This window comes from Rhinoraja longicauda, chromosome 24 (genome assembly GCF_053455715.1).
Source record: "Rhinoraja longicauda isolate Sanriku21f chromosome 24, sRhiLon1.1, whole genome shotgun sequence".
Classification (NCBI taxonomy): domain Eukaryota; kingdom Metazoa; phylum Chordata; class Chondrichthyes; order Rajiformes; family Arhynchobatidae; genus Rhinoraja; species Rhinoraja longicauda.
In genome coordinates this window covers 32167851-32183198 of record NC_135976.1, presented here as the reverse complement: position 1 = coordinate 32183198, position 15348 = coordinate 32167851, and the positions used below count along the sequence as shown (strand labels likewise).

The window sequence follows — 15348 nt, the reverse complement described above, 5'->3', positions numbered from 1 at the left end:
AGGGGAAGGCTGGGAGGGGAAGGGGAAGGTGGAGGGAGGGAGGATAAGGGAGCTTGAGGGGAAAGGAGTGGGGGGAGGGGAAGGGGAGGGGCAAGGGAGGGGAGGAGAGAGGGCACGGAGGGGGAGGAGAGAGGGCACGGAGGGGGAGGGGGCGGGGAGCTGCACCAATGCAGCAGAGGTTTGGGCCCAACGCATCAACTTGGCCTAGTGGTGATTAAAACTGACCACAAATCAGACAAATCATCAGACAAATCTTGGATTCTCGTTTAAATTTCAAGGATTATCAGCAGGAAAGGGGCGCATCGGTTACGCAACAGTGTTGGACATTCAAAGCAGCAATGAAGCTGCCCATTTGTCTAAGCAAAATCAAACTGTGTATGCAGCAGTGCAATTTCAAAGGGGATCAACAGGGACACACTCCAGTAGTGGTGAGGACAATGTCACCAACTCAGATGTTACATTTCAAAGCGACTGCCAAATTGCCCGTCAGAAACCTCCTCTTCACAATCCATGAACCAGATTTATACATCTCAGGGTCTCTCCATCCCCCCAGCATCCAGAACTACCATGTCTGCCACTGTACCGATACACAGCAGCACCATCACTCTTTGTTTTACATTTCCAGCATTTGCAGTTTTTATAATCTTCTTATAATCTGAAACTTTTCCACAATTCTACAATACCGACATTCGAACACTTCATTCGTGCAACAGTATCACTACCAACAACTTTTTAATTTCCTGGTATAAAATTGTTGATAGCGATACTGTGGCACTAATGAGGTGTGTGAATGGCGATATTGTGGAATTGTGTGTGGGGAGCGAATGGGAAAGTGGAATAACATAGTCCTAGTGTGACTGGTGACCGCTGGTCGTTGTGGACTCGGTGGGCAGAAGGATCCGTTCCCATGTTGTATTTGTAAACTTCAACTAAACATTCCGGTGAACGTTTTCTGCAACTTCTCGAAACCCTTCACATCTTTTTTTGATAAAGCGGCGACCAGAACTGTGCACCAGACTCCCATACGCGACCGAACAAAAGTTTCGTGTGGATGCCAAAGTGGAGACATAACGTCACTCACTGAGAAACATACCTTCAGATACTTGTAGATGCACTTCAAATGTTGGTTCGCCAGGTGCAGTAATTCCACAGCTGTACCATTCTGTATCTCCAGAGTGAAGATCCTCCACAGCCACAGTAAATATTCCTCGTTGCGGGTTATCTGTGATTGACACTCTTCCGCTCTGTTCATGTTTCCCATTTGTTTCCACTACATGTGCACATTGGCGACTTGTCCCACGGTACCAGTATTTTGTGTGTGAGCAATACACTGCTGCATAGTGGCAATCGATTGTGATCGCTCTTCCCACAACCCCTCTTACTTCGCTCTCTGCCCACAGTGCACCTGAAACTAAAGAAAAATCTTTCAGAAATTGACGAGCATAGTTAGCCTTTCACAAAAATATACGTTATAATATACATCAATGTGCACAGGGGAGTCCGCCCAATCCTTGTCTTAGGTCTGTTGAATTCCACCTAGATTGCGATGAGAGACAGATACTGTACAACGTCCCTCACCATCTGTGTACCTCGACTTTCAGAAAGCCTTCGACAAGGTCCCACACAGGAGATTAGTGGGCAAAATTAGGGCACATGGTATTGGGGGTAGGGTACTGACATGGATAGAAAATTGGTTGACAGACAGAAAGCAAAGAGTGGGGATAAATGGGTCCCTTTCGGAATGGGAGGCAGTGACCAGTGGGGTACCGCAAGGTTCGGTGCTGGGGCCCCAGCTATTTACGATATACATTAATGACTTAGACGAAGGGATTAAAAGTACCATTAGCAAATTTGCAGATGATACTAAGCTGGGGGGTAGTGTGAATTGTGAGGAAGATGCAATAAGGCTGCAGGGTGACTTGGACAGGTTGTGTGAGTGGGCGGATACATGGCAGATGCAGTTTAATGTAGATAAGTGTGAGGTTATTCACTTTGGAAGTAAGAATAGAAAGGCAGATTATTATCTGAATGGTGTCAAGTTAGGAGGAGGGGGAGTTCAACGAGATCTGGGTGTCCTAGTGCATCAGTCAATGAAAGGAAGCATGCAGGTACAGCAGGCAGTGAAGTAAGCCAATGGAATGTTGGCCTTCGTAACAAGAGGAGTTGAGTATAGGAGCAAAGAGGTCCTTCTACAGTTGTACCGGGCCCTGGTGAGACCGCACCTGGAGTACTGTGTGCAGTTTTGGTCTCCAAATTTGAGGAAGGATATTCTTGCTATGGAGGGCGTGCAGCGTAGGTTCACTAGGTTAATTCCCGGAATGGCGGGACTGTCGTATGTTGAAAGGCTGGAGCGATTGGGCTTGTATACACTGGAATTTAGAAGGATGAGGGGGGATCTTATTGAAACATATAAGATAATTAGGGGATTGGACACATTAGAGGCAGATAACATGTTCCCAATGTTGGGGGAGTCCAGAACAAGGGGCCACAGTTTAAGAATAAGGGGTAGGCCATTTAGAACGGAGATGAGGAAGAACTTTTTCAGTCAGAGGGTGGTGAAGGTGTGGAATTCTCTGCCTCAGAAGGCAGTGGAGGCCAGTTCGTTGGATGCTTTCAAGAGAGAGCTGGATAGAGCTCTTAAGGATAGCGGAGTGAGGGGGTATGGGGAGAAGGCAGGAACGGGGTACTGATTGAGAGTGATCAGCCATGATCGCATTGAATGGCGGTGCTGGCTCGAAGGGCTGAATGGCCTACTCCTGCACCTATTGTCTATTGTCTATTGTCTATTGTCTATCTGCACAGGTCGTTCCAAAGCGCTTCCCAGCCAATGACTGTGGGAATGGTGAAGAATGATGCATTGAACATTGAGCCTGTTGCAATTGGAAGGCGTTGTCTAGGGAGTCTTGGTGAGTTGCTGCAGTGCATCGTGCAGATGGTGCAAACTGCTGCTGCTCTACATCAGTGGGGGAGGTTGAAGATGGGGTGTCTATCAAGCGCGATGATGGGTCATGACAGACCAAGCACAAGTTCTCAGCGAAACCTTGGCCTCGGCTACGCTTGGCCTCGCCGATGTAAACCATTCTGTCTGTCTTCTGGACATCCCATCTGAGCGTCTGCACAACTATCGGGAGTTGCATTTCACAATTCACTTTGACAAATGCAAGGGTAATATTTTATGGAGTGACGGCCTAGTAGATTCACTTTAAATTTGTGCGATTAATGGAGTTCCTCCAGAGATTCGCACTAATTAACCCTTTCTTAATCCTGTCGTGATCATGAAATTGTACATACTTGGTTATAAATAATGATGGATCCAAACTGAATCAATTTGGTTGCTTCCTCTGTCTCAAAGTGACTGTGAGATCTTAAGCGGCAGCCAGAAAATCATTTTAAAGGCATAAGCCGGATATTTGAAGGATTGTACTCGTTGTGATAAGTGCAGGTCTTTCTCTCCTTTCGAAGCTCAACACGCCCCAGGTGAAAGCAACAGGCAATTATTTGCCTGTCCCCCAAACAAACTCTCGCATTTTACACCATGAGCTCACAGTGGCTACAATGACACCGTCTGCAAACACCAAGATACCCACGAATATCACCACAAGGTGAAAAACTGTGGCTAAAAGGATACGAGAGGAATTGTGAAACAATATTCCCAAGGGAATGTAACACTCACCTGTATTGTTGATTTCTGTCACATAACTGCACGTTCCTGCTCCGTTGAAGACTTTCACGGTAAGTATTTCACTGGATTTTGTCCCACGATTATTTGAGGCTGTGCAGAAATATCGACGGTGTTGTCCTCTGAGGATTTCAGAAATCAGATCCAGTTGATTGCTATTCGAGATCGTTGGATCCCCAGATTCGTTCTTCTCATGCCACGTGTAACGGATGGGAAGGGATCCACGGGCAGACTCACAGGACAATGTCACTGAGCGTCCGAGACGTGAGCCATTTGTTGGTGACAGATATCTGAGGACAGGAGCAGACACAGGTTCTGTGGGAATGGAGCAAACATTCAGACACCTGTGTGAACAGTTAAAAACCAAACACTTGCTAAATCACAGCAGCCCTTTATCTCTGCCCGAACCGTCCAGTTGATATCTCACCAGCTCATCTCCATCTCTCTGAGTGTGCGAAGCCCAGAAACCGAAGAACGTTAGAGTTACAAGAGGCCCTTCACAAGAGCTCGTTCATGCCGACCAATATGTCATTCATGACCGTTTCCATATGTCCACGTTTCTCCCTTGTCGCTCGTAATGATCCCAATCTACACAAATGTCCAAAATGTCTTTTAAATGCTGTTATTTTAACTGCGTCAACAACTTCCTCTGACAACAGGTTCCATTTACATATTACCCAAAGTGTGGAAAAGGTTGCCCCTCAGAACAGAAGTTGGGATGTTATGTTTCAGTTGAACATATGCTGTTGAGGTAAAAGTTGGGCGAATTGTGTTCAGCTTCGTGCACGGGCAGACTCACAGGACACTGTCACTGAGCCTCCGAGACGTGAGCCATTTGTTGGTGACAGATATCCGAGCACAGGAGCAGACACAGGTTCTGTGTAAAAATTTGCCATTATGGTAAATGGTACCTTATTATTCCCCCCTCTTTAAATGTTTCCCATTTTCCATTGTCCTCCACTTTTTGATTCCACACGTCGAGTGAAAGTGAACATGCTTTTCGTGATTGATACATTTCTATAAGTTCCTCGCTCAATCATTTTCACACCAAGGGATGAAGTCTGAGTTTGTCCAATCTCTCCCTGCGTCAAAGCCATCCAGCCCAGGCAGCGTCGTCCTAAAACCTTTCTGCACTCTGTCCACCTATTCTTAGAGCGGAGAGACTAAAGCTGAACACGATTCCAAAAGTATGGACTCAACATCTGCACGTCGGAAGCATATTATGTCAAATTATGTTGTGAATGTTGTCACTAATGAAGACCAGCCTACCCAGAACGCTATTCAATGCCTTGGAATTTAAAGGCGAAAAATAATTACAATCCCTTTAAGATAGACACAAACTGCTGGAGTAACTCAGCGGAGCAGCTAGCATCTCTCGAAAGAAGGAATGGGTGACGTTTCGGGTCGAAACCCTTCTTGAGCCTGAGAATCATGGGACAGGGAGACAGAAGAGAAATGGAAGGGTCAGATGTGAAAACATGTGATCAAAGGTGAAATTGCCAAAGGAAAATGTAGGCTGGATCATCGTCAGCTGAAGGGAAGGTGACAACGAGGCATACAATCATCCGCCCAAGCGAAATATGAGGTGCTGTTCCTCCAATTTGCGTTTGGCCTAACTCTGACAGTGGAGGAGGTCCAGGAGAGAAAGGTCAGTTTGGCAATGGGAGGGGGAATTAAAGTGTTTAGCAATCGGGAAGTGGCATCGGCCGAGGCAGACTGAGTGGAGTTGTTCAGCGAAACGATCGCCGAGTCTGCGCTTGGTCTCTCCGATATAGAGGAGTTCACAACTGGAACAGCACATATAGTAGATTAGGTTGGAGGAGATGCAAGTGAACCTCTACCTCACATATAAAAACTGTTGGAGTCCTTGGACGGAGTAGAGGGAGGAGGTATAGGGACAGGTGTTGCATTTACTGCAGTTGTAGTGGAAGATACCTGGGAAGGGGGTGGTTTGGATGGGAAAGGACGAGTTGACCAGGGAGTTGCGCAGGGAAGGGTCTCTTCGGAAAGCAGAAAGAGAGGGCGATGGAAAGATGTGGCAAAAATGTCGGAGGATTATGTTCTGTGTGCGACGGCTGATGTGTGTATTCTGCTTACCACCGGGCAAATGTCCGGGTGGACAGTGGCTGCTGGGTTGGGGCGCATTGACGGGGCAGAGCGAGAGAGAGCGCGGGGTGGGGAGGGACTGACTGATCGATGAGGTGGGGGCGGGGAGCGGACTGGTCTGCTCCGGGAGGACTAAACGCAGTCTGTTGAGCTCTGGGGACTGATTCCCTGTTCATGATTCTCCGGGAATTCCGACCGCGGGCAACACTTTTTTCTCACTGATCTGTTCCTGTCGGATTATTAGTTTGAGTGGGGATGCAGTTGAGATGCAGGGTGACGTCATGCAGTTGAGAGGCAGGCAAATGTGCTGAGCATCCCACTTGAAGTGGGTGGCCGCTCAGTGGGGCAGAGCCCGCACTGGATGAGAGCAACAAGAGTGGGGTTGCCCCACCCCCGCCCGCTCCCCGCAGGTCTCTGCACTGCTGCGGAGTCACAATATTCCCCGTGACGGATTATCTGTGATTGACACTCTTCTCCTCATTCCGTGTTGCCCATTCGTTTCCACTAAAACTGTACACTGGCCAGTGCTCCTCCCACGGCAGCAATATTTTCCGTGTGGCAATCTGATCGACTGATACTCTGCTGCTTGTTGACAATCGATTGGGATGGGTCTCCCCCACAACTCCGTTTACGCGTTCCTTTGCCCACTGCACCTGAAGCTGAGGGGAGAAATTTTCAGTTGAAGAGCAAATGAACCGTTTAATGGCGATAGGAACATTTTGAAGATTACATGAAAGAAAATTTAAATCGTTTCATGACGTTTCATCTCGCTTCACGGCCAGTATTTCCGGTCTGACGTGCAGTCGCTGCTGTTATTGTACCAGTGTTCTCTCCCCGGGTCAGTACAATTTGGTTTAACTTCCCCTCCAGATCCCTGAGCAGAAACAGAGCTGGCTGTGATCGCAGTGCGGTACTGAGGGAGCGTGGCAGTATTGCAGGAGCTGCCTTTGAACAATCCCAGGCGGTGCCCGGCCGCTCACTTGCACAGAATTGGAGAGAGGTGGATGAGTTGGGGTTGGGTGGATGGAGCGAGGACAGTGGTTCTGTCTCAGACTCCGTGGAATTGTGGGGTTGGGACAGGGTTAAGTAGGACGAATGCAGAGATTGTTTCAACATTCTCAACGAGGCCAACATCCTGACTTCCACCTCGGTTGTAAACTCATCATCTAGAATGCAATGAACTTCCCGGTGAACTCTGTCCTTTAGTACAGTTGTCTTGGAGTATATGCTCCACATTTAGTTGCTATTTTGTGCCTGCGACCATCCCCAGGGTGCAATTCGACCCTGAGCCAACCGTGGTTAAATTACTAACATGGACTCTAGAAATTGACATGTGATTTCAGATCATACCATGATACATAGGGAGTTTGAATCCAATTTACTCAATAATTATAGGATTGAGAAACGTTTCGCAGCAATGGTGACCGAGAAGACACGAGATTATTATCCAACCCCATCTCACAGTCCCGCCCAGACTGGTTTACATGGGCCTGCAGAACCCATACTGTGTGCTTCGCCCCCACCCACCCCTCTACAATGGCCCAGAGGGAGAGAACAGGAACATAGACCAGGACAATAAATACAGGCCTTGTCAGCGCCTCTCGTCCGGTGAAAATCAGTAACAAAACAATTTTTTCTATTTCAATTTTGGAGCAGGATCATTAATGTGCCATGTGTGTGATGCAGACCACTCTACAGGGTCAGAGGCAAAGGGCGTGTGGGGAATGACTCCGTATTGTATGAGTAGGTTAGTCTGCCAGTCAGCTCCCTTGAGGAACAGAGCCACGACCTGAGGTTCACAAAACGTTTCATCGACTGGATGTTAAGGAACAGAAACCAATGTGAGGTTGACAGAAATTATATTTGTGAGAATAATTCCACTTCTGGCACCCTGGAAACACGACGAGCATTAGAAATGTTTCTTTTTCACTCAAGATAACCGTTCGCATTCCTAAGCATCGTCTAAATTGCGAACACATATGTCTCGGACATCTTGGGCAGGATTTATTTTCTGATAAGAAGACGCCGAGAAAATAAATTGCACGCCGACACCATAATGCACTGAGTTCCATTTCCCCCATTACATGTCTACACATACCTAATCATCTCTGCTGTGGAAGGGATGCACGGTACCCCAACTAACATTGATTATTGGAATATCTAGATCTGGCTTCACACACCGGGCAGCGAGGAGATGAGAAGTATGGGAATCCACATTGTTTTATCAACAGTGACAAGGCGGTCTGTCGTTGGCTCTCTGTCGCTCAGCTCTGAGCTCTGAGATACAAACGCATCTCTCAAATAGCAATGAGGAAGATGGTGACAGGAAGTCAGATCGTGAACCGTAGCGAGCCACCAGCACCTCGACAGGTTACAGTGGAAAGGCTCTGGGTTCAGTTTACAAAATGGTTGGGTCAGATGATCACAGATTCATACAGCACGGAAACAGGCCCTGCTCCCCAACGCGTTAGACCAAGATGCCCATCTAATTTAGTCAAATTTACCCACGTTTGGCTCACCATCTATAACTCTTTTGTGTCCAATTCCCTGCCCAAGTGCCCTTTAAACGTTGTTATTGCAGTTACCTCAACCTTAGGACATGGACAGTGTTTATTTCTAATCTCATAGCCTGTTTATACTCATTAACGTTGTCAATTATGATATAGTTGATAGAAACTTACATTTAGAAGAGTGGAAACGTGCAGGATGTGTACACATTTCAAATTCATTCCCGCTTGATAAAATGTGAGTGGACCGCCAGACCCAGAAATCAATTGGACATCATCTTAGGGAGCTGCATGAGAGGTAATTGATTATATGTAAGGCGGAAGGGAGGTGCTCACACGACTGGGACTACCGCTCGCAATATTGAATGTGTAGACACTGTAAATGTATGGAGAGGTTTGCACTATTTCTGTTCTGTATATATTTGTATTCTGAATTACATTTATTTTGAAGAGTGGCGCGGCCTCAGGTAGTACACTTGTATAGGTGGTGGACTGCTGCCTCACAGCGCCAGAGACCCCGGTGTGATCCTAAACTCGGGCGCTGTCTGTATGGAGTTGCATGTTCTTCCTGTGACCATGTGGAGTTCCTTGCAGTTGCTCCATCTTCCACCCACATCCCAAAGATGCGTGGCTGTGCACCGACAATTGGCCTCTGTAATTTGCCCCTGGCGTTTGGGGAATGGATGCGAATGTAGGACAACAGAGAACAAATGTGAACCAGTCGTCGATGGTTGCCAGGGAATCGGTGGGCCGAACGGCCTGTTTCGATGCTGTCTTGTTAATATAAACATTACACTTGTCGATGCAATATTATTTGCCTTTCTTTCTGTTGCAACAACTTGTTATGGAGTTGCAGTCATACAGTGTGGAAACAGACCCTGCGACCCAACTTGCCCACACCGACCAACATGTCCCATTTACGCTAGTCACACTTTTCCTCTCGCTTACATTCGACGTCCCAAAATGCAACATCTCACACTTGCATGCATCTGCCACTTCTCGACCAATTTCTGTAGCTAATCTATATCGTGGTATATTCTTGAACAGCCTCCTGGAGATCTGCAACTCCACCAATTCTGGTGTAGGTTGCAAACCGACTAACCAACCCATCGACACTTCCGTCCAAATGTGGAGATGATAAGAAAAGCGATTCGCGTTGCCTGAGTTTGAATGGACAGTTGATCGTCGGCATGGACTTGATGGGCAGAACGGCTCATCTCTGCGCATTTTCCCCAGTCAGTGCATTATCTCCTAAATGAAAGCCATAAACACGAGCATCTTTGAGAACTGGTTTCTCGCGAAGTAATTTCCGATGTGACCGCAGAGCGTGTGCTTATTATTTTAACGTAATAGTTTCACAGCCATGTGTACATCCTAATGAAAGAAAGACATCAAATTGCGGTTCAATGATCGCCTTAGCCCACGTTTCAGAGCATCAGTAATAACATTTTTTGAAAAATAACTTGGTCACAAGAAATGGATAATATTTCATGCTGATGATTTTGATAAATATGCATAGTTGGAGTCGAAGAATGGGAAGGAAATTGTAATTTATTGCAAGAGCAACCCCCAGCTCAAAACAATTTAATATCTGAACCTTAAATAAGAGAAAGTGTTGTGAAATGGAGGCCATATTTTTGGCAATATTGTTTGGCTGCTGTTAATGAGTGCAAGCGAGCAATAAAACATTTTTTTTAATAAATAGAAAGGGAACCTTTGGACTTTGACAATGTTAGTTCAGTTTAGTTCAATTTAGAGATAGAGCAATGAAAACAGGCCCTTCGGCCAAACCAGTCAGTGCTGACCAACGATCACCCTTTCATATTGGATCGATGTTATCCCACGTTTTCTTGCACCCCCTAGACATTAAGGGCAATTTACTGGGACAATTAACCGTTAAACCGGCATATCTTTGCGACGTGGGAGGAAACCGGAGCACCCGGAGGAAACCCACAGTGGGGGAACGCGCAAACTCCTTACAGACAGCGCCTGGAGACAGGGTTGAACCTGTGTCCCTTGTGCCGTAAGGCAGCAACTCCATGCTGCGTAACTGTTGGGTTGAGTTGGGTTTATTTTTTATCCAGCATCACAATAGTTGGTCGTTATTACACTACTGTTTGTGGAACTTGCTGTGAGCCGATTTGCTTTGGTGTTTCATTCATTTCAGCGATGTCAGCACGCCAGTCACCGGGCAGGGCTTATTCTGAGATCTTGAAATATAACTTGCAGATGTTAGACTTTTGTTCTTTACCAATAGATAAGAATAGAAGATCGGATATTTTTAAAGCAGAGTTTGACATATTCCTGTCATGGGTTGTGGATAGAAGGGAGGGGAATGGGGTTGAGAGGAGAGGATAGATCAGCCATGATTGAATGGCGGAGTAGACTTGATGGGCCGAGTGGCCTAATAATTTTGCACCTAGAACCTATGAACGTATGAACTTATGGCCTAATAATTCTGCACCTAGAACATATAAAGTTATTAACTTGTTTTTGCTGTGCACATTTCCCGAGAAAAGTAACACCTTCTACTTCAGTCCGAAGTAGCGTCCTGACCTCAAATGTCATCTGTCCATTTCCTTTCAGAGATGCTGCCTGGCCCACTGAAGCGGTTTTTACTTTTTGCTCAACTGCTCATATTAACAGGAAGCACGTTGACCACAGCAAAATGCAAATCACACATTTGACTCAGAACCCGATATTTATTTCCATAGCACGTTGGCCTTTGATGTGCTTGTACATTGACTGGAAATGTGTCCAAAACAAATAAATGTGTATCGTGGGGTGAACAAATCAATGAACAAATATGTCAGTCCCCACTAGGTCCTTCATAACTACACCATGCATTAAAATCATAACTTATCCTTTATCATGTCAATATCCAGTACTAGTTATATTTCCATAAATACTTTAATATCAAGGAAACAATTGTTCCCAGCCTACAAGATATTAGTCATAGAGTCATGCAACACAGAAACATACCTATCGGCCCAACTTACCCCTCCTCACTGCGTCTGGACAATTGAGCCAATGAAAACCTCATCCCTTTACCTGCACTCTCCTGCTCTGTAAGAACTTTGTATATTTCGAACAGAGTAACTCTAGAGTTGAGAAGAGGTCCTGTAGCAATGCTGCTAAGACCAACATTTCCAATCGAACGTTCATCTGCTCCATAAATTTTCTTTTTTTGGGGGGTGGGTCTGTAGACATGACAGTTGGATCTTCTTGTTTTAGGATCTCACCCAGAAATCTGCAGTTCAGTAAATGATATACTCTACCAGTTGGCACTGAAATGCCCGTATGTCGTGTGCTCAAATACTGGGAGGGATGTTGTAGACGGGAAAATTTCAGGTGAACGCTGGGGCTTGCTTTCAGGACAAATTATTTTTATTACAAATTGGCCAACTTTGGTTACACATGTCCTGGCTCAGATGCCCTGAGATACAAAGCATTCATTGCCTTTTACACAACCACATCTAAGTTACCTTCCTCCCCTTGCATTCTCAGTGATTACAAAAGATAAAGGAATTCATGTATATTGCTCTGCTGTGCTGCTGCATGTACATATAACAAGAAAACACTCTTGACTCAATTCTTGCACTCTAATGGGCTATAAAAGCTATGACTAGTTCTGCAGTTCCACGATAAATTACTCCTCACCCCCCTTCTCCACATTTCCCCTGGGCTGGGCAGTATCCAGGGATGGACTCACATAAGAGCACTTTATTTGCATCTTGTCACTGAGGTAGGTAAAATCCAGTCTTGACCAAGTTTCAGTGAGGCCCCTTACCCAGGCTTGAGGGTCATTTTACATCTTGGGCTTATCTGCCTTAGCCCACTTATTTATTCTTTTTCCAAACCTGGATGAACAATTGTTGTAGTTCATCCATGCGGTCTATAAATGCCTTCCATTGCATATCCACCGTCAACCTATTAAGAACCAATTGCCCGTCTATCTTGGCCAGTTCACGTCTCATACCCTCAAAGTTACTTTTCTTTAAGTTCAGAACCGTTGTTTCTGAATTAACTATGGCACTCTCCATCCTAATGAAGAACTCAACCATATTATGATCACTCTTGCCCAAGGGGCCACGCACATCAAGACTGCTAACTCACCCTTCCTCATAACTCAATACTCAGTCTAGAATAGCCTGCGTTCTCTTTGGTTCGTCGACATGTTGGTTTAGAAAACTATCCCGCATATATTCCAAGAATTCCTCTTCCTCAGCACTTCTGCCAATTTGATTCACCCAACCTATCTGTAGATTGAAGTCACCCATTATAACTGTTTTAACTTTCTTGCACGCATTTCTAATTTCCTGTTTGATGCCATCCCCAACTCTACTACTACTGTTAGGTGGCCTGTACACAACTCCCACTAGCGTTTTCTGTCCCTTAGTGTTTCGCAGCTCTCCCCATATCGATTCCACATCCTGCAAGCTAATGTCCTTCCTTTCTTTTGCGTTAATCTCCTCTCTAACCAGCAACGCTACCCCACCTCCTTTTCCTTTCTGTCTATCCCTCCTGAATATTGAATATCCCTGGATGTTCAGCTCACAGCCTTGGTAACCCTGGAGCCATGTCTCCGTAATCCCTACTATATCATATTCATCAATAACTATCTGCACATTCAACTCGTCCACCTTATGACGAATGCTCCTTGCATTGAGACACAAAGCCTTTAGGCTTGTTTTCACAACACTCTTACCCCTTATACAATTATGTTGAAAAGTGGCCCTGTTTGATTTTTGCCCTGGATTTGTCTGCCTGCCACTTTTACTTTTCACCTTGCTACCTATTGCTTCTACCCTCATTTTACACCCCTCTGTCTCTCTGCTCATGCTCCCATCCCCCTGCCACATTAGTTTAAATCCTCCCCACAGCACTAGCAAACACTCCCCCAATGACATTGGTTCCATTCCAGCTCAGGTGCAGACCGTCCTGTTTGTACTGGTCCCACCCCCCAGAACTGGTTCCAATGTCCTAGAAATCCCTCCCCCTTGCACCATTTTTTCAAGCCACGTATTCATCTGAAATATCGTCCTATTTCTACTCTGACTAGCACGTGGGACTGGTAGTAATCCAGAGATTATTACCTTTGCGGTCCTACTTTTAAGTTTATCTCCTTGCTCCATAAATTCACCATGTAGGACCTCATCCCGTTTTTACCTATATCGTTGGTGCCAATGTGCACCACGACAACTGGCTGTTCACCCTCCCCCTCCAGAATGTTCTGCAGCCGCTCAGAGAATGTGTCCTTCTTGACCGTTTCCATATGTCCACGTTTCTCCCTTATCGCTCGCAATGATCCCAATCTACCCAAATGTCCAAAATGTCATTTAAATGCTGTTATTCTAACTACATCAACAATTTCCTCTGACAGCAGGTTGCATTTACATGTTGCCCAAAGTGTGGAAAAGGATGCTGATCAGAACAGAAGTTGGGATGTTATGTTTCAGTTGAACATATGTTGTTGAGATCGAACTTGGGCAAATTGTGTTCAGCTTTGACCACTCACCTGTAAAAACATGCACTGGATGAGAGCAACATGAGTGGGGTTTCCCCACCCCCGCCCCTCACCGCAAGTCTCTGCACTGATGCGGAGCCTCGGGATATCGGTGCTGGCCTGACCCTTCCCGGAGAAAACATGGATCAGGCATTTTAGTCGAGACGTCAAGTCAATCGCTGAGAAACGTACATTCAGATACTTGGATATGTATGTTAAACATTGGATCCGCGCCAGATGTAGTAATTCCACAGCTGTACCATCCTGTATCTCCGGACTGAAGATCCTCCATAGTCACAGTAAATATTCCTCGTGCCGGGTTATCTGTGATTGACACTCTTGCGCTCCATGCATGTTGTCCATTAGTTTCCACTAAAACTCTACACTGAGGCCACCCATGGCTCCAGTATTTTGTGTTTGAACGGTACTCTGCTCCATAGGGACAATCGATTGTCATCGGTCTTCCGACAAATCCTTTTACAAACTTCCCTGCCCACACCGCATCTGAAACTGAAGGAAAAACTTTCAGATTTGAGAGGAAATTAACTGTTTAATGGAAATAGATACGTTTTGAAGGTTACATGAAAGAGAACGTAAATAGTTCCATGAGTGTCATATTGCTTCAGGGCCAATGTCTCCGGTCTGAAGTGCAGTCGCTGCTGTTATTGCACCAGTTGTGTCACTGTTCTGTCCCGGTGTCAGCACAATTTGGGTTCACTTCCCACTCCAGATCCGTGAGCAGAAACTGGGCTCGCATCACAGTGCGGTACTGAGGGAGCGCGGCAGTGTTGCCGGAGCTGACTTTCAACAATCCCAGGCGGTGCCCGGCCTCTCACCCTACAGAAAGACTCCACTTTGCTATTTCATTGGCGTTTGCCGCCCGCTGCGCTGCCAACATTCATCTCTCAACCGACTTTGGGCCGGACCCGTGTTTAGACATTTACCGCCGCCAATGCCTTTACATAGCCCTGACTGAGGACAGAGGGCGGACGAGTTAGAATAAAGCGGGTCCCTTACAACGCACACCCCCAGATTCGGGGTCAGTTTGTTCCCAGCTGTTATTAGACATCTGATTCGTCCTACCACAGCCAGAGAGCGGTGCTGTACTCTTCTCTACCTCTTTGATGACTCTCGGACTATCCTTGATCGAACTTTGCTGGCTTTATCTTACACTAAACGTTATTTCCTTTTCATGTATCTATGCACTGTAAGAGGCTCGATTTATTCACGTATTGTCTTTCTGCTGGCTGGTTAGCACGCAACAAAAAAGCTTTTCACTGTAGCCCGGTACACGTGACAATAAACTAAACTGAATTGGGAGCCAAATGTCCCGCTGCTCATCCGGGACAGGGTCTGTTCCCAATGACACCGGCTCTCCCTGGACCTTTCAGCACGACCAGGCCGCGGGTTGGAGAGTGGATGGAGAGAGAGTTGGGGGTGGGTGGATAGAGCGAGGACAGTAGTTCAGTCTCAGACTCCGGGGAATTGTTGGGTTTGCGACAGAGTTGAGTTGGACAAATGCTGGGAATATTTGAACTGACACAATGAGT

At 46.2% G+C, this 15348-nt stretch overlaps 1 pseudogene; it reads right to left on the bottom strand.

Annotated features, from left to right (window-relative positions):
* The window catches only part of LOC144605237 (uncharacterized), an 86802-nt pseudogene that overhangs the window by 25495 nt on the left and 45959 nt on the right, over window positions 1-15348 (bottom strand).